We start from the raw sequence: 15,034 nt of genomic DNA on the forward strand, positions 1-15,034 counted from the left end.
AGCTGGCTGAGTGGAAGTTCTACAACTAGAAGGAAAGAGAAAAGAGCATTGAGACGTGCACAAGCGCTGAAAAGCTGAGGTACGGAGGCGTGCAAATCAGGCTGGTGGCGGGTGTTGCTTTTTTCAACCTGAAGGGAGACAAGCTCCCGATTACTCTGAAATCCAGTTTCTGGGGAGACGCTGGGGACCCAAACTCCTATGAGGAGAAGCTGGACTGTCTTCCATCAGGTCGGAAAGTGAGGGTGGCTTGCTTGCAGAGCTGCACGCAGGAATCATTGTTTACTGAGCTTCGGCGCGAAACGCAGGGACGCGGAAACTCGGAGGCGCAGAGACAGCTGACTGGCAGCCATTGCTGTTTGCCCCGCCCTAGCCTAGTGAATCCCTGAGACCCCGCCCTGCACAATCTACAAACCCACCCAAGCTCCACGTAGCAGCTTTTGCATATCAATGGCCTCCCTTATCGCAGCTTAACCAAACAAACTGCAGCTCTGGTCAGAGAGCTCCAAAACCTCCAAACCCCAAGCAAAGAGGAGAAAACTGTAGTTCTCGCTGTAGCTCCTGCTGGGTGGCCTCAGACAGTAGCTGATCTGCACCCCATTGGAGATCCAGAAGCCACTATACATAGTGGTCAGTGTGAGACTACACCAGATTTCAACTCCTCACATCCATAAGTGACACATTCAAGAGGCAGACTCAGTGAGCACCAAAGCCCCTCTGAAGCAAGTCCTGCCCCATAAGCATGTCTCCAGAGCAGCAGTTCTTCCACTATAGATACAGAGGGTTCCCACAGCCAATTGGCCTGAAGGTCAATTCCTCCCAGTGTACCAACAGCAATCAAGGCTTAACTACACCAAGACTTTGCACTCAGCCCACAAAGGGGTGCACCAAGAGCGTCCACCTCAGGTGATTGGGGCGGCTGAGCCACTGCCCCTATAGGTCACCTACCACACAAAGCCACTCTATCAACACAGGGAAGCAGCCAAAATGCGGAAACAAAGAAACATGTCACAAATGAAAGAAATGGAGGAAAGCAAACTACTAGACATAGAGTTCAAAACCACACTTATAAGGTTACTCAAGACTCTTTTAAAAACCACCGAGAAACTTGATGAGACCTCTGAGGAGCTTAGTGAGACCTTCAAGGACCTTAATGAGAATGCCAAAAAAATGGAAAAGGACCAGTCAGAAATTAAGCATACACTGTCTGAAACAAAGAATATACAGAAATTCAACTGTAGATCAGAGGACCCCAAGAATCAAACCAAAGATCTGAAATATGAGGAAACAAAAAACACCCAACCAGGAAAACAAAAAGAAAAAAGAATCCAAAAGCATAAAGATAGTGTAAGGAGCCTCTGGGACAACTTTAAGCGTACCAACATCAGAATTATTGGGGTGCCAGAAGAAGAGAGAGAGCAAAATATTGAAAACCTATTAGAAGAAATAATGACAGAAAACTTTCCCTACCTGATGAAAGAAATAGACTTACAAGTCCAGGAAGTGCACAGAACCCCAAACAAGAGGAATCCAAAGAGGACCACACCAAGACACATCATAATTAAAATGCCAAGGGCAAAAGACAAAGAGAGAATCTTGAAAACAGCAAGAGAAAAACAGTTAGTTACTTACAAGGGAGTACCCATACGACTGTCAGCTGATTTCTCAACAGAAACAATGCAGGCCAGACTGGAGTGGCAAGAAATATAAAAAGTGATGAATAGCAAGAACCTACAACCAAGATTACTCTACCCAGCAAAGCTATCATTTAGAATTGAAGGTCAGATAAAGAACTTCACAGACAAGAAAAAGCTAAAGGAGTTCATCACCACCAAACCAGGATTACATGAAATGCTGAAGGGTATTCTTTAAGAAGAGGAAGAAGAAGAAAAAGGTAAAGATAAAAATTATGAACAACAAAATGACAACAAATACATACCTACCAACAAGTGAATCTAAAAATCAAGTGAATAAAAAATCTGATGAACAGAATGGACTGATGAATATAATAGAATCAGGGACATAGAAAGGGAGAGTGGACTGACAATTCTCAGGGGGAAGTGGGTGTGAAGGGTGTGGGAAGAGATTGGACAAAAATCTTTCACCTATGGATGAAGACAATGGCGGGGGTTAAGGGCATGGGGTGGGGTGGGGAATCAGGTGGAGGGGAGCAAATGGGGGGGAAAAGAGGAACACCTATAATAATCTGAACAATAAAGATTTATTTTAAAAAAAGAAGCAAGGCAAGCAAATCTATCATCTGGTTTTTGAAGTACAGATGGACTCTCAACTAATCTGAAGAACCAGTTGGGTGGGGGTTTTCTACCTTATATACCTTTTTGTCTATAGATTTTTAAATTCCTCTGCCGAATATCTTGGTATAGATTAATTTTTAAGTTCCCTATTTTACTTTCTGTGGCTTTCCCAGAAATTGTGAGAAGCACCTGACAATTTTATCTTGCCAAGTCCCAAGACTGCTGGCTTTTCTGTTTAGGGAATGAAAAATAAAATCACCCTTTTTTCTTTTCCTGTCCCCTCTCCTTTCCTGCATTCTCTCGTTAGGAAGAACACACATTTCTATTAACGATGATAGAAGGCCTCATGGAAGAACCTGATTGAAGTAAATATGAATATAACCTGACATTGAAACAAAATCTAATCTAAACTTGGAAGCAATAATATTGGAAAGTGTAATAATTATTGTGTCATTTCTAGCTGTAGCAGGAAATAGATGGCATCTATCTCCAAGCTGAGTTACTGAGAGGAGTTTAATAGGTTATTTATAGAGTTGTGGATGAGATTTTTAAAAGACAATAAAAAGTGGTCTAGAACCCTGGAGCTAGTAAGTGGTGGGAGAGGGGAGCATTTACTGGAACCAAGAGAGAGCTACATGGAAAGCCTCATGGTGTCTGCTGTGGCCTTTGGTGGAGGGACCCATAGAGAGGCCCCTTAGAAATAAACACTCAACCTGACCTCATTCTTCTGCCCTCTGATCCCCTGCCTGTGACCCCGCCCACCTTGGCCAAAACCCAGCCAGAATGCAAAAGAACCCATTGACTAATCTAACTAGGTAGCCTCCCCTGGGGACAGATCACTGTTTCAATATCAGGTTGGACAGGGGAACTTGGAGAGTAAACAGGTGACATAAACAAGACTACTTTGAGCTTAAGATATGTCTGTAGATATTTGAGCTGAAAAGTGAAAAGTATTACACTCCAAAATAATAATTAGCAATCACAGATAAACAAAACTGACATAGTACTTACTGCAATGTGTATTTTAATTACATTATCTTATTTAATCTTTAAAACACTCCTTTCAAGACATGCCTCATTTACTGAGGCTCTAAAATATGTAGGAATTTGTTCAAGATATAGGCAAGTACCTGGAGAAGAGCAGACTCTTTAACTGCAAAAATATTTTTTTCACTATAAAACACTGAAAATGACTGAGCAAACCTAGAATGATGGGAAGAAAAAAAATATGGTTAATAGCTTTTAGGTGAATCATTAATAAGTTTTAATAACATAATCATTCAAATATACAAAACATTTGTTGTTGTCTTCTCTCATTTTTCTCTTCAAAAGGCACTATTGCAACCTAATAGTGCACTTGAAAAAATTAATAATTTGCTTATCTTGATGAATAACTTTAGATTCTCCTCATTTGTTTTGTTGACATTCACATCTCCACTAGGGTGGATGGACAGAAGGAAGGAACCGAATCTGCATTTACACAGTGGCTATATTTTAGCATAAACCCAGGTTGGGTTCTTGGAAGCTGAAATCCCAAAAGGAACAGAATAGATGGAATATAGTGTGACCATGGAGCCTCAGGCTACCCCAAAATGCCTTGATACCTTTCTGAAAGTCCCAGCAGTAGAAAAAATCTGGAGCCAGAACATTTCCTAGGCACATTGCCATTTTAATCCATGAGCCCAAATTAGCTTGTTAGGCAGAATGGTGAGCTCTCTCCTCCCAAAGAGCAAAGCCAGACAAGACAGACGGGAACAAGTCTGGTGAGGTGGAAGTAGGAAATGCCTAGATCTCAAAACATTTCAAGAAAGAAGCTATACTTTTTGGGACCCTGAGCTGTATGAGTCAATCTAGCGGGAAGACAAAGCAAAGAGTGATGAAACAGAGGAGATCCATGACTAAATACACATGATTATACCGGGCTAGGCACAGGCAAGGGCCATCTGTGGCACTTCTTGTCTCCAAGCCCATGCTGACTCCAGTGCCCTCGCCCTCCGGATGAATGCAATGCTCTTTAATGTAACATTAGCTGCTTATATCCTGACCAAGCTTTCATGTGACCATACCTTACGTTTTTACCACACTGTAAATGTGTCTTTTATTTTGCATGCAGTCTGATGCTGAGTCAGTGTTAAAAGAATGAATACGTGAATGAATGAGTGAGTGGGATGAAGGGATGCTGGTGAAGAGTATTCAGACAAGGGCAGAAGGATGAGAAGAGGATCAGACAGTGATCACGTTTCTCGTCCCAGCTCCTTGAGGAATGATTGCTCATTCAAACAGCTCTAATTTACTGGTTTCCTTCTTTTGGTAACAATGCATGTACCTCTCGGAGCCTAGTCACTGGAGCGCCTCATCTCCCTCATCCACTGTCCTTGACTCCATGGCTGCCCTCTTTCCTGTTTCTCTGTCATGCCAACATCCCCATGTCTCTGACACTTCATTTTTCCAGCTCTGAAAGAAGTGATTCTTTATGAGAGGTAATATACAGGAACAAATGGGAAACGGGGAATATTTGCTTAGGAAATTTCTCAGTGTGTTTGTTATTTCTTCTTCCAACAATTTACTGGGTTGGAAAAAAGTAGAACATTCACTTTACTTCCAGGCAAATATTTTTGCACTTAAATCTTCTAAGAGTATGTGGGGAATTGGTGTCCAGATTTGTGACTATTACGAAAAAGAAGGTTAGATTCATAGTTTCCAAATGTTCTTTAAGCCATGGTAGCCTTCCTCCAACTTACCTTTGGCTGTCCCTAAGAGGACTTGATACAGAGTATTTGAAACCTGCTTCTAGGTGATTAGAAAAGGTAGGATTCCAGACACAGTGTGAGTTCGTGGCGTAGCTGGCAATTGGGCTGAAGGAAATATTTGGGATCATTGGCTTTTAGAATTAAGTAGATGTTATGGTTCACATTGGCTGGATTAATCCATGAACGATAGGAATGTTGGTCTGGATGAAGTTTGAATTCAAATTCCACCGCTGCCTAGCTGTGTGACATTGGGTTACTTACTTAACCTATCAGCACCTCCATTTACTTATCTCTAGTATGAAGATAATTATATTAATCACTTCACAAAGTTAATTTAGTATAATAAAATGATGCAATGTACATGAAGCACTTAACACTGTATCTGGCATGCGATGAACATTCAATAAATATTAGCTAATATTTTTATAATCATATCTATTACCAACTTAAATTACTTTCCAACCATACACAGTACAGGAAGTCTACTACCCAATACAACTTCAAAATATTGTTGACACTTTTGGTCTAAATCTACCAAAAAGGCACCTTCAATCAAAGTTTGGGTTTATTTTCCTGTTGCACAACCTCAGCAAGTAGGAGCCATCTCAGTTAGAGGGTCAGAAAACTGATGAGCTTTGCTCTTGTGTTAGGTGAGTCAAGGGAAGTATACGGAAGTGAGGCTTTGCCCTGATGGAACATTGTCAGTAAGCAAAAGCAATTCTGACTGTGAATTTTAATAATGTGTCAAGAATAATATGTATCAAGATAACATTTATCAAGGAGAAAAGAGGAATGAACTTGTAATTGGTAAAGAAGCAGTAGTTACCATTTTTAAGCAGGTGTCTTAGTTATCTTTGCTGTGTAACAAATCATCTCAGAATTTAGCAGTTTAAAAACAACTACTGCTATTTATCTCATACAGTTTCTGAGGGTCATGAATCAAGAAAGGCTGAGGTTGGTGGTTCTGGCTCAGGGTCTCTCAAGAGGTCTCATTCAAGCTGTCAGCTAGGGCTGCAGTCCCCAAAGACTTGCTGGAGCCAAAGTTCAACCGCCAATCTCACTCACATCGCTTCAGTTTCCCTCCACAGGGCTGTTCAGGACATGACTTACCTCAGTGTGAGGGATCCAAGAGAGAGAGGACATGAAGGAATAAGTTCCAATGACTTTTATGATCTAGTTTCAGAACTACACATCATTACCTCCACCTGATTCTCTTCAGTAGAATCAAGTCACTATGTTCAGCCCACTCAGGGAGAGGGGAAGCTCCACTTCCTTAAGGGGAGAGTAGCCAGGAATTTATGAACATATTTTTTAAATCACCACACGGGGAAAGTAGGGCATTTGGTCCTCTTTGTTATTTGGACAATGTACTTGGTCTGTGTATTTTGTGTGTGTGTGTGCGCGCGCATGCATGCATGCCTGCTCAGACATGATTTAAAGAATGCTCATGCTTTGTTGCCCATATTTTATCTTGACCTTTCTTAAAAAGAAACTTGGAGGGCTATTTAGCTTAAACAAAAGTTTATTAAGAATTTGTTATATTCTAAGTTTCTTGTAACAGAAGCTACCTCATAATCATTTTAGTACCTGACCCCACCACCAATATCCTAACACCTATACCTGTAGTAGAAACTAATAAAATCTTGTTGAATGAATGGAAGATCCATTGAGTGATTGAATAAATGAATAAGCATTTACACTAGTAATGTTATCGGTGGGGTGCCCATTGTGTCCCACCTGTGGCCGGTGAAAGTGGAATTCTTGCAATGTCCCAAGGAAAGGAATTTCCTGAGACTTGCCCAGGAGAAAAAGTAATTTTTGATTTCATGGAATTAAACTCCTGGGTTTTCAAAGTCTTATTTCCCTTCTCCCCATCATGGAAAAAGTCCAATATTGTCTTCAACAGGGCATGAATTAAAGCTATTGCCTAGAACAAGCACGTCAAATTCGCATGCCTGGTTTATTTGGTTTGTGTTAGCCTTTGAGTTTGACATGCTTGGCCTAGAGTCTTTGCTCCATATTAAAGTCCAGTCCAGTCCAGCATCTGGCTAGCTTAGCTTGTGTCCTCAGCTGCAGACCATTGTGTGTGGGGTCTGCATGTCCATGGGCCATGCCGCTGCTTAAGGCCACATTGTGGCTTAGCACTTGGGCAAGTGCGGGTTACAGAGCAAACAAGAAATAGAAGTGCAAGAGTGAGAGAACTCTGTCTGGGGATCATGACTAGGAGTTTAACCAATTAACCCTTCAGGATTTTATGCACTTGCAGTGGTTCTACCCCTCTAGCCAATTATTTTCCCCCAGGTTAGACTGACAGACAAGCATCCTCCCTACATTACCCCAACTTCACTGCACATGTACCCATCTCCCCCTTCTCCCTGAAACAGTTCAGTACCAGATGGGGGAAGGGAGGGGTGCTAATCCCCTTGGAAGAACAATGCTGTGTGAAGTTGTAGCTTTCTGGTGAAGCTTCCCAGGTGACCATGCTTATAATGTCTGGCCTCCCCTTTGCCCTCTTCCTATTGTTGATATTAGCTAGCTAATTATGACAATAACAATAGCATTTGTGACTTTTAGGAGATCCAATTGAGCTGAGTTTCTCAGATTCCGATTTGATTCAGTTCTTTCCTTTTTCGTATGCCCAGTCAAGCTGTCTTGATCACAGGTGACCTTTGGTACTGGAGAACTAATCAAGTAGTTGTTCACATACTTTGGCTTCCTCCTGCCCAGCTGGAGGGAAGTTGCACTCTCACCATGACTCTGCTCTTTAACAATGCTTGTTTGATGAGCTACTTGTTGAATAAATTTCCTGTTTGTGTTTGGCATGAAAGGTTTCCTGGGTGTTGCTAAATCCAGGTCTTGGGAGGGGCTCTCGGGATAGGCCCCACCCTGAGGCCTGGGACATCTAAAGCAAACAACATTTCATAAAAAAAATTTTTTAAAGATGTTTGGTTAACAGGCTATTCCTGGATTAAAATTTGTAAGCTTTTGATTTAAAACTGGCTGACATAACTTGCCTCAATACAGTAGTTTAGTATCAGTGTTATCTTTGCCTAATATGAAGGTAATCAGCTTTTGGCTATGTACTTTAAATGATTTGTAACTTAGTGTTGCCTGAATCTGTATAGTGGGTCACCCTTAAAACACTTGAGCAGCCCAATCTCGGCGGAGCTGGTCCCTTTTAATGCGATTGATGCTTTCTTCCCCTTCCTGCCTGGCCACCCGGTCCTGATGGTACAGGACCACCATCAGTTGTCCAATGGGCCATGAGAGATCATGTACCTGCCCCCTCGCTGGGACCCCCTGAGGAGCCTCTCATTTACTCTAAGTGAGGCACCCACTTCTTCATCTCAAAGTGCAATGGAGCCCTTCATGTTGTTGCAGAAGACCAAAGAAAACCAAGGACGCTTCATTCAAAGAAGAGGAGGGACACTGTTTAATACGCCGGCGGACTCAGGGAACAGCCTTCCAAATCTGAGTGAAGGAACACGCATGAGGATTTCCTTTATATCTCCCTCCCTGTGGTCCTTGTCCCACAAACATGGATTATGCTTCCGATCCTTTTTGTGGGCCTTGCAAGAAGGCCCCCAGGTGTTGGGGGTCTCCAGGCCATATCTGATGGTCTGGCCTGGCATCAGCGTTAATAACCCTCCCTCCGGGGCAGTGCAATGTTCACAGTAACAGGTTCTGCAAGACCAGTATCTGGGAAGGAGCAAGGGACTTAATTATAGGTTATCAGGAATGTACACTGAGCTTGCTGGCTTGGATTCAGATCACTAGCCCCATATATTGGAATTAGCCCTTTTTAGCCTTCTCAATGTCACTGTTATCATTTGAGGCAATTTGTGTTTTACACTCACACATTTCCATTTTTCTCAGGTACATTATAGAAGTGAGAAAGTGCTGCAACTATGTCCTCAGAGAAAAACTGGCAAAGATAAGCCAACCGTTGAAGATGCTATATTTGACCCTGATAATGAAACAATAAATGATGAAGGACCCAGTAGCAGGCTTAGAAGGGCAGCAGGTACAGGTGGCATTTCCCACAAAGTGTGGTCTTGGGATGAAGCAAGGTGACCTAACACCTGGTGTTGAGCTGTGCTTCCCAAACCATCTGTGGGGAAGACCTCTTCTTCCCCTCCCCGAATACATCATGGACTGATTCTTTAGTAAAATATAAATGAATATAAAAAAATATACAACGCTCTCAATAGTGGTACTTACCTCATCACAGACGAGTAACTGACAGAGGACTGACATGGGAACATGGACACTCGAGTGGCCCCGCTACACTGGTAGAATAGCAGTTCCATACAGGCTTCACACTAGAATCACCTGGGAAGATACCCCAAGATTGTTTTTAACTGAAGTTGTGGGTGGCAGTTGGTCTGTATCATGTTTTTTAAAAGATTCCCGGTCTTCCTAATGTTGAGAAGCATCACTCAAAAATTGAGAAATTGAGAAGCATCACTCAAAAATAAAATGCTGCACTTTTATTTCAGCTTTGTTCCTGCCAAGCACTGGCGAACACCCAGGTTTGCCACATGGAAAATGACCCTGACGGTCCAGAGAGTTGAGACATTTGAGCACAGTCTTGCCAAAATAAAACAAATGTCTAGCTGTTAGTTTTTAGTATCATTCATAAGGAAAAGTCTTTAAGAATTTAAATAATTCCTTTAAGAAATCATGGTATCCGCCGAAACCGGTTTGGCTCAGTGGATGGAGCGTCAGCCTGCGGACTGAAGGGTCCCGGTTTGATTCCGGTCAAGGGCATGTACCTTGGTTGTGGGCACATCCCCCGTGGGAGGTGTGCAGGAGGCAGCTGATCGATGTTTCTCTCTCATCGATGTTTCTAATTCTCTATCCCTCTCCCTTCCTCTCTGTAAAAAATCAATAAAATATATTTAATTAAAAAAAAAAAAGAAATCATGGTATCCTTCGCTTTTATCATATCAACACTAGCTGACCCTCTGATCCAAACTTGTTTCCTCTGCGAATTTACCAGGGGGAACTTTCCTTTGCAATATAGTGCGCATGGACCTGTGCTTAAAATCAGACTCTAACTTTACTACCTGTGGGACCAAGGACAAGTTGTCTAAGTCTCTGAGCCCTAGTTTCTTAAATGCTTCCTCAAAGGGTCATTTTAAGTTTTCAATGAAAAAAAAAAAGTAAAATGATCATATAGTTGTGACTAGCAGGTGGTAGAGTGACTCAAATATTAACTCCTGTCCCCATTTCCAGGGCGGACATCTCCCTAATACGATTGTGGATCCATTCTCATTAACTGGTGCCCATGCCTTTCAGGCTAATAAATACTTTTAATATTACATCCGTCCATCATGTTCCTTGTGCAGAATCTGTTCAAAGTTATAGTGCCGGGCATTACAAATTAATAAATTATGAATTATAAATTTGTAAATTGGTATCTAGTTTATCAAATTTTCATGAGTGTGATTCATGTGAATCAGCCTTTAGGATCTATGCAAACTTAGGCATACTCATAAAATTGAATTCTTGAACTTGCAAAGCAGAGACATTTCTAGACCCAAGGCAACCTCATCATATTAACAGAATCCCATGTAGCTGGGATTCAGCATTCTCCTGGATCTACTCGCTAACCACCTAAAGATAATGCAACACACCAGGAGCGGCTGGGTGGGGCAGCACCCACAGAAACAGCTGACTCACTGTGACAGCAGCATTCCCATTGCACCCGGAGACGCTTTCATGGCTCAGGGAGATGGAAGAAACGGCTGAGAAGTTAAGAGTGTTGTGGTTTTTATACAGTTAAGTTTGTCTCTCATCTTCCTCTCTTTCACTTTCCTCACCTCTCCTTGCAAACATGCCTATGTTTCAAGGTTAACGTTATATGATTGTTTTAGAAGACAGACCCAGGACTCTGCACTTTACCTGCTGAGATATGGGGACCCAGCTTGGCTTCCCATTTTAGCAGCAGACACAGCAGTGCAGGGAGCAAAGGAGGGAATTCACAGTGACCTCCATGGGCTCAGGCCCAGGCATGTGCTGTCCTTGCTGGTCCCCACTTTTCCTGTGATCAGTTCTTATGTTCCCGTCTGAGATGATACTGAGGCTGTTCTGGCCTCCCAGCAAGGCAGGAATTTGCCCTGTACTCTTACCTGCAGGTGTTCTGCCCTTTTAATGATAAGCAGCTCAAAAGCTTCGTATGTTAACACATTTAACATTGGGAAATTCTTCTTTAGACTGAGACCAAATAGTCCTTAGAGTTTCTTTCACTCATGTTTCTACTTCTGTAGAAACACAAGGCGGTTCTTCCCCCTCCCACAGGGGCCCAGAGAAACTCCCTTCTTCCCAAAACAGGTGGCGGCCAGGCTCTGGGGCTGGGATGGTGTGGGGGCGATGAGCCTCACAGGCCTGCCCGGAGCCACCCTCTGCAGCCCTGGGGCCTCAGAGGACTCCTCTGCAGCCACTTCTGGAGCTGGCGTTCTGGAGCCCTGCTCCCTGTTTACGGAGAAGCCTGGGGGAGCCCTGGAACAGAGGGCACCAGAGAACACACGGCTGAAGTAGCTGCGCCTCAGTGCCTCCCTGAGCCGGCCTGCCTGGCTCCCAGGCCTCTGCCTCCAGCTGCTCGCAGGCCCCTCCCGCTGCTGTGAGGCCTGAGGCTGAGCGGCTCTGCCCGGACCAGCCCTGCGCCTCTCTCTGCGGTGAAGCGTGGCCGGGCCCTGTGCCCCGACTCATTTCCCCTCTCCCCAGCCAGATTCCCGGCGCACCGATTTCTCCGTGGGCTTTCCTGAAGGGCGGTCATGAGGGGAACTAACAGCTGGGGTTTGTATTTGCCCAGATTCCTGGTCTCCCTGATGGACACTCTCCCCAGCCCGCACTCGGTGGGAGACTGCGCGATGGGGAGCGCAGGAGGAGCCGAGGCGAAGCCCTCCCTTAGGAAATGTGGGCGTCTTTCCGGGCAGGGGGCGCGGGAGAGCGTTTTCTGAGCTCCCAGCACCCACCACCCAGCAGCTCTGCGAGCTGGCACCGCGTCCTGGAAAGGATGAGCCAAATCCTGGCCGGTGAGGGCAGAGCTGCGCAGACCCCGCCCGCCCCTCTTCCCAGCAGGGCCTTCCTCGCAGGGCTGGCAGAGTCCAGGGTCAAAGGCGGGCCCCAGCCTGCCACCGCCTGAGCTGCCTGTTGGAGAGAAAACGTGAACAAAGGCCAGGATAAGGCCTCACCCTAATGCTTGGCGTGGGCTCTAGGGGTGATTCCGGGTGACTAGCAGCTGCGTGTTGTAATTGCATGGCCATTTCTGCTATTAAGAATGATTCAGCAATAAACTAGGTCCTTTCCCTGCACACAGGCCCCTTTCTTACCGGCTCCGTCTTGGAGTTATCCTCATTGTCATTTCTGAGTGTGTGACCGTGTAACGAGCGCCTACACACACACACACACACACACACACACACACACACACACACACACACACGACCTCCCTCAGGCGCAACAAGCCTGGAAGCAGGTGATTCCTGGCCCGGAAGCTCAGAGCGCTGAGTGTGTGGCCGCAGCACTGACAGTCGCGGTGGAGCCGACCTTTCACCCAGTTCTCCTGACCGCAGGGCCCCTGTCCTCCTCCCTGCTGTCCTCTGAGCCTGGTGCGCAGAGGCCTGGTCGGTGTCCAGGACAGAAGCTGTCACTGAGGGTGGAGGGTCAGGGCTGTGAGAGGAGGGCTGATGCTGGGGAGCGGACAGGACCCCGTGGACCACACACACTCAGGGACGTGAGGCGGTGCCGAGCGTGCACAGGGTGACAGTCCCCATTGCCTGGGACTCTCCTGGGTTCAGCCCCGACTTCCTGCGTCCTGGGACCCCCTTGGTCCTGGGCAAACACTCGTGTGGATCATACTGTGCCCCCGTGGCTCCACCTGAATTTCTGGAGGCACCTGCAGGCAGGAGAGTCTTAGCCCCACGCTTTTAGGGGAGATCCTGAGAATGCACAGTTGATTTCTGCAAAAAACAGTTATTTTCTGAGCCTGGACTCCAGGTCATTTTGTTCCAAGTGGCTACATTTTAAGTATTTTAAAATCTGAACCTTTGGTTGCCAATGGGAACCTAGTTAATAATAACCCTGTTTGCTACTGATTGTGATCCAGGCAGTGTAGGAAGTGCTTTAGGACCCTGACCACGGACCCCCAGGACAGGCGTGTAACGCACTGATTGTTATTCCCATTTAACGAGTGCGGTAGCCGAGGTCCTGCATATTCCAGTGAGGCCCCAGGTCCTGAGCCGGTGTGTCTGCCCCCGGAGCCCTCACCCCTGCAGCTCACTTCTCAAAGCCCCTCCTGTGCATTCTGTCCTGGGCACATGCGCGTTCATGGGTGTTTGGAGATTTGCACGTGTCTTTGGAGGCTCCTGGAGCGGCGCCAGGCTCACAGCATTTAGGAGATTCGGGATCCTGAGTGGCGGCCCCAGAATTTCATAGAAACACTGTGGGAAGGTTTGCAAGAGACATTCAGCTGGCAACTCCTCCAAACCTAAAATTAGGGCTGATGTGCTGTATGATCCAACATGACTGTGAACTTTTTTAGCTCAACTGTTTTTTAATAGGTTACCTTCCACATTGCAGCTTTTGACATTTTATCATCCAATCAGTTCTCCTGGAGAAGGGATGAGGACCCTATAGCTTACACAGATGTTAAATCTCACTCAATACCACTATTTTCTGTAAAAATTTTTTTAGATTAATGTGCCATAAGGCTGTGCCAGGGCCCAAGAGGGAGGGAGTTTACCAAATGAGTGTTTTGTATTTGTGCTGGCACCTCCCAGGCTGGTGCTCTTTTGCCTTTGTTCATAAGTAAACAACTTTCCTTTCCGTTGCTGAGATAAAGTTTGGTTTCTTTGGTTTGAAGGCTGAGCCTCAGAATACTTTTGTGTCCATACCTGCTGCACTTTGTCTGAAGATGCCTGCAAGGCGGGCCTGGTTTCTCAGCCTTTGCAGCTAAAACAATGGCTCACACTCAAGTCTCATGGGCTGGGAGTGCTTTTATTGTACCTGGTGGTTCTCATTTGACTACAGGGCTAATCCTAATTGCTGGTTCTGAATTAGAAATAAATATATTTTAAATTGGACCTGTAATACTTAATATAACACATTGAGAGAGATCTCTGTGGTAAAGCTTATAAGAGTTATTCAAAATAAACTTTTGTGTATAGCTGTTATCTGAAAATTACTTCAGAGTCTACACATCTTTGTCTGAAGACTTAGAAAACCTCCTCTGCCCTTTTAGTCCACAAGACTAAAATCTCCTTTGTGTAGAATTAATTCACTTGGAGGACAGTGAGCCACTGTGTCCCCAATATTATTATTAATAAAATCTGTCTTGGACACTCTCGCAACAATGCAGTCTTTAAATTCAGGAGATTCTAGGGTCATTACAGCCTATCAAATAAAAGAGCAATATGCAAATTAACCACCACTCTGCTACACCCACAAGCCACACCCACCAGCGATGCCCACCAGCCAATAAGAGCGAGTATGCAAATTAACTCCAACCAAGATGGCTGCAGCCACAGAACGAGCAGGAGGGAGGCTTGGGTTTCCCCGGCAATGGAGGAAACCAAGCTTTCCACACACCCTGGCGGGCCCAGGCCTCCACTCAAGGGTACAAAGTTTCAATTATAGAAGATAAATAAATTCCAACAGAAATGGCAACAGTAGGAGGCTTGGCTCCGCTCCAGGCTACAAAGTTTCAATTGTAGAAGATAAATAAACCCCAGATACCAGGGTCTCCATTTGGGTCACCGGGGGGCGTGGCCATCCTGCAAACCACCACAGGCCCCTCGCCCAGGCCACCCTACGCCCCAAGGGAACCCCCACCCTGATCCGGGACACCCTTCAGGGCAAACTAGCTGGCCCCACCCATGCACCAGGCCTCTATCCTATCTAATAAAAGAGTAATATGTAGATTGACCATCATTCCAACACACAAGATGGCTGCCCCCATGTGGTCAAAGATTCTGCCCCCATGTGGACACAAGATGGCCACCACAAGATGGCCAGCAGGGGAGGGAA

General features: G+C 45.1%; 1 protein-coding gene across 1 annotated transcript in view; it reads right to left on the reverse strand.

The window, feature by feature from the left end:
• Nucleotides 1-12,401, reverse strand: part of LOC307102869 (uncharacterized protein C4orf17) — a gene marked incomplete at its 3' end in the record, with an annotated part of 60,019 nt that extends 47,618 nt beyond the window's left edge. The window contains exons 1-2 of the mRNA XM_079776559.1: nt 12,340-12,401; nt 9,224-9,334 (exon numbers count right to left, since the gene is read on the reverse strand). The remainder of the gene's footprint in view (nt 1-9,223; nt 9,335-12,339) is intronic.
• Nucleotides 12,402-15,034: the final 2,633 nt, after the last annotated feature.

The sequence above is a fragment of the Cnephaeus nilssonii genome, assembly GCF_951640355.1.
Source record: "Cnephaeus nilssonii genome assembly, chromosome: 1".
NCBI lineage: Eukaryota > Metazoa > Chordata > Mammalia > Chiroptera > Vespertilionidae > Cnephaeus > Cnephaeus nilssonii.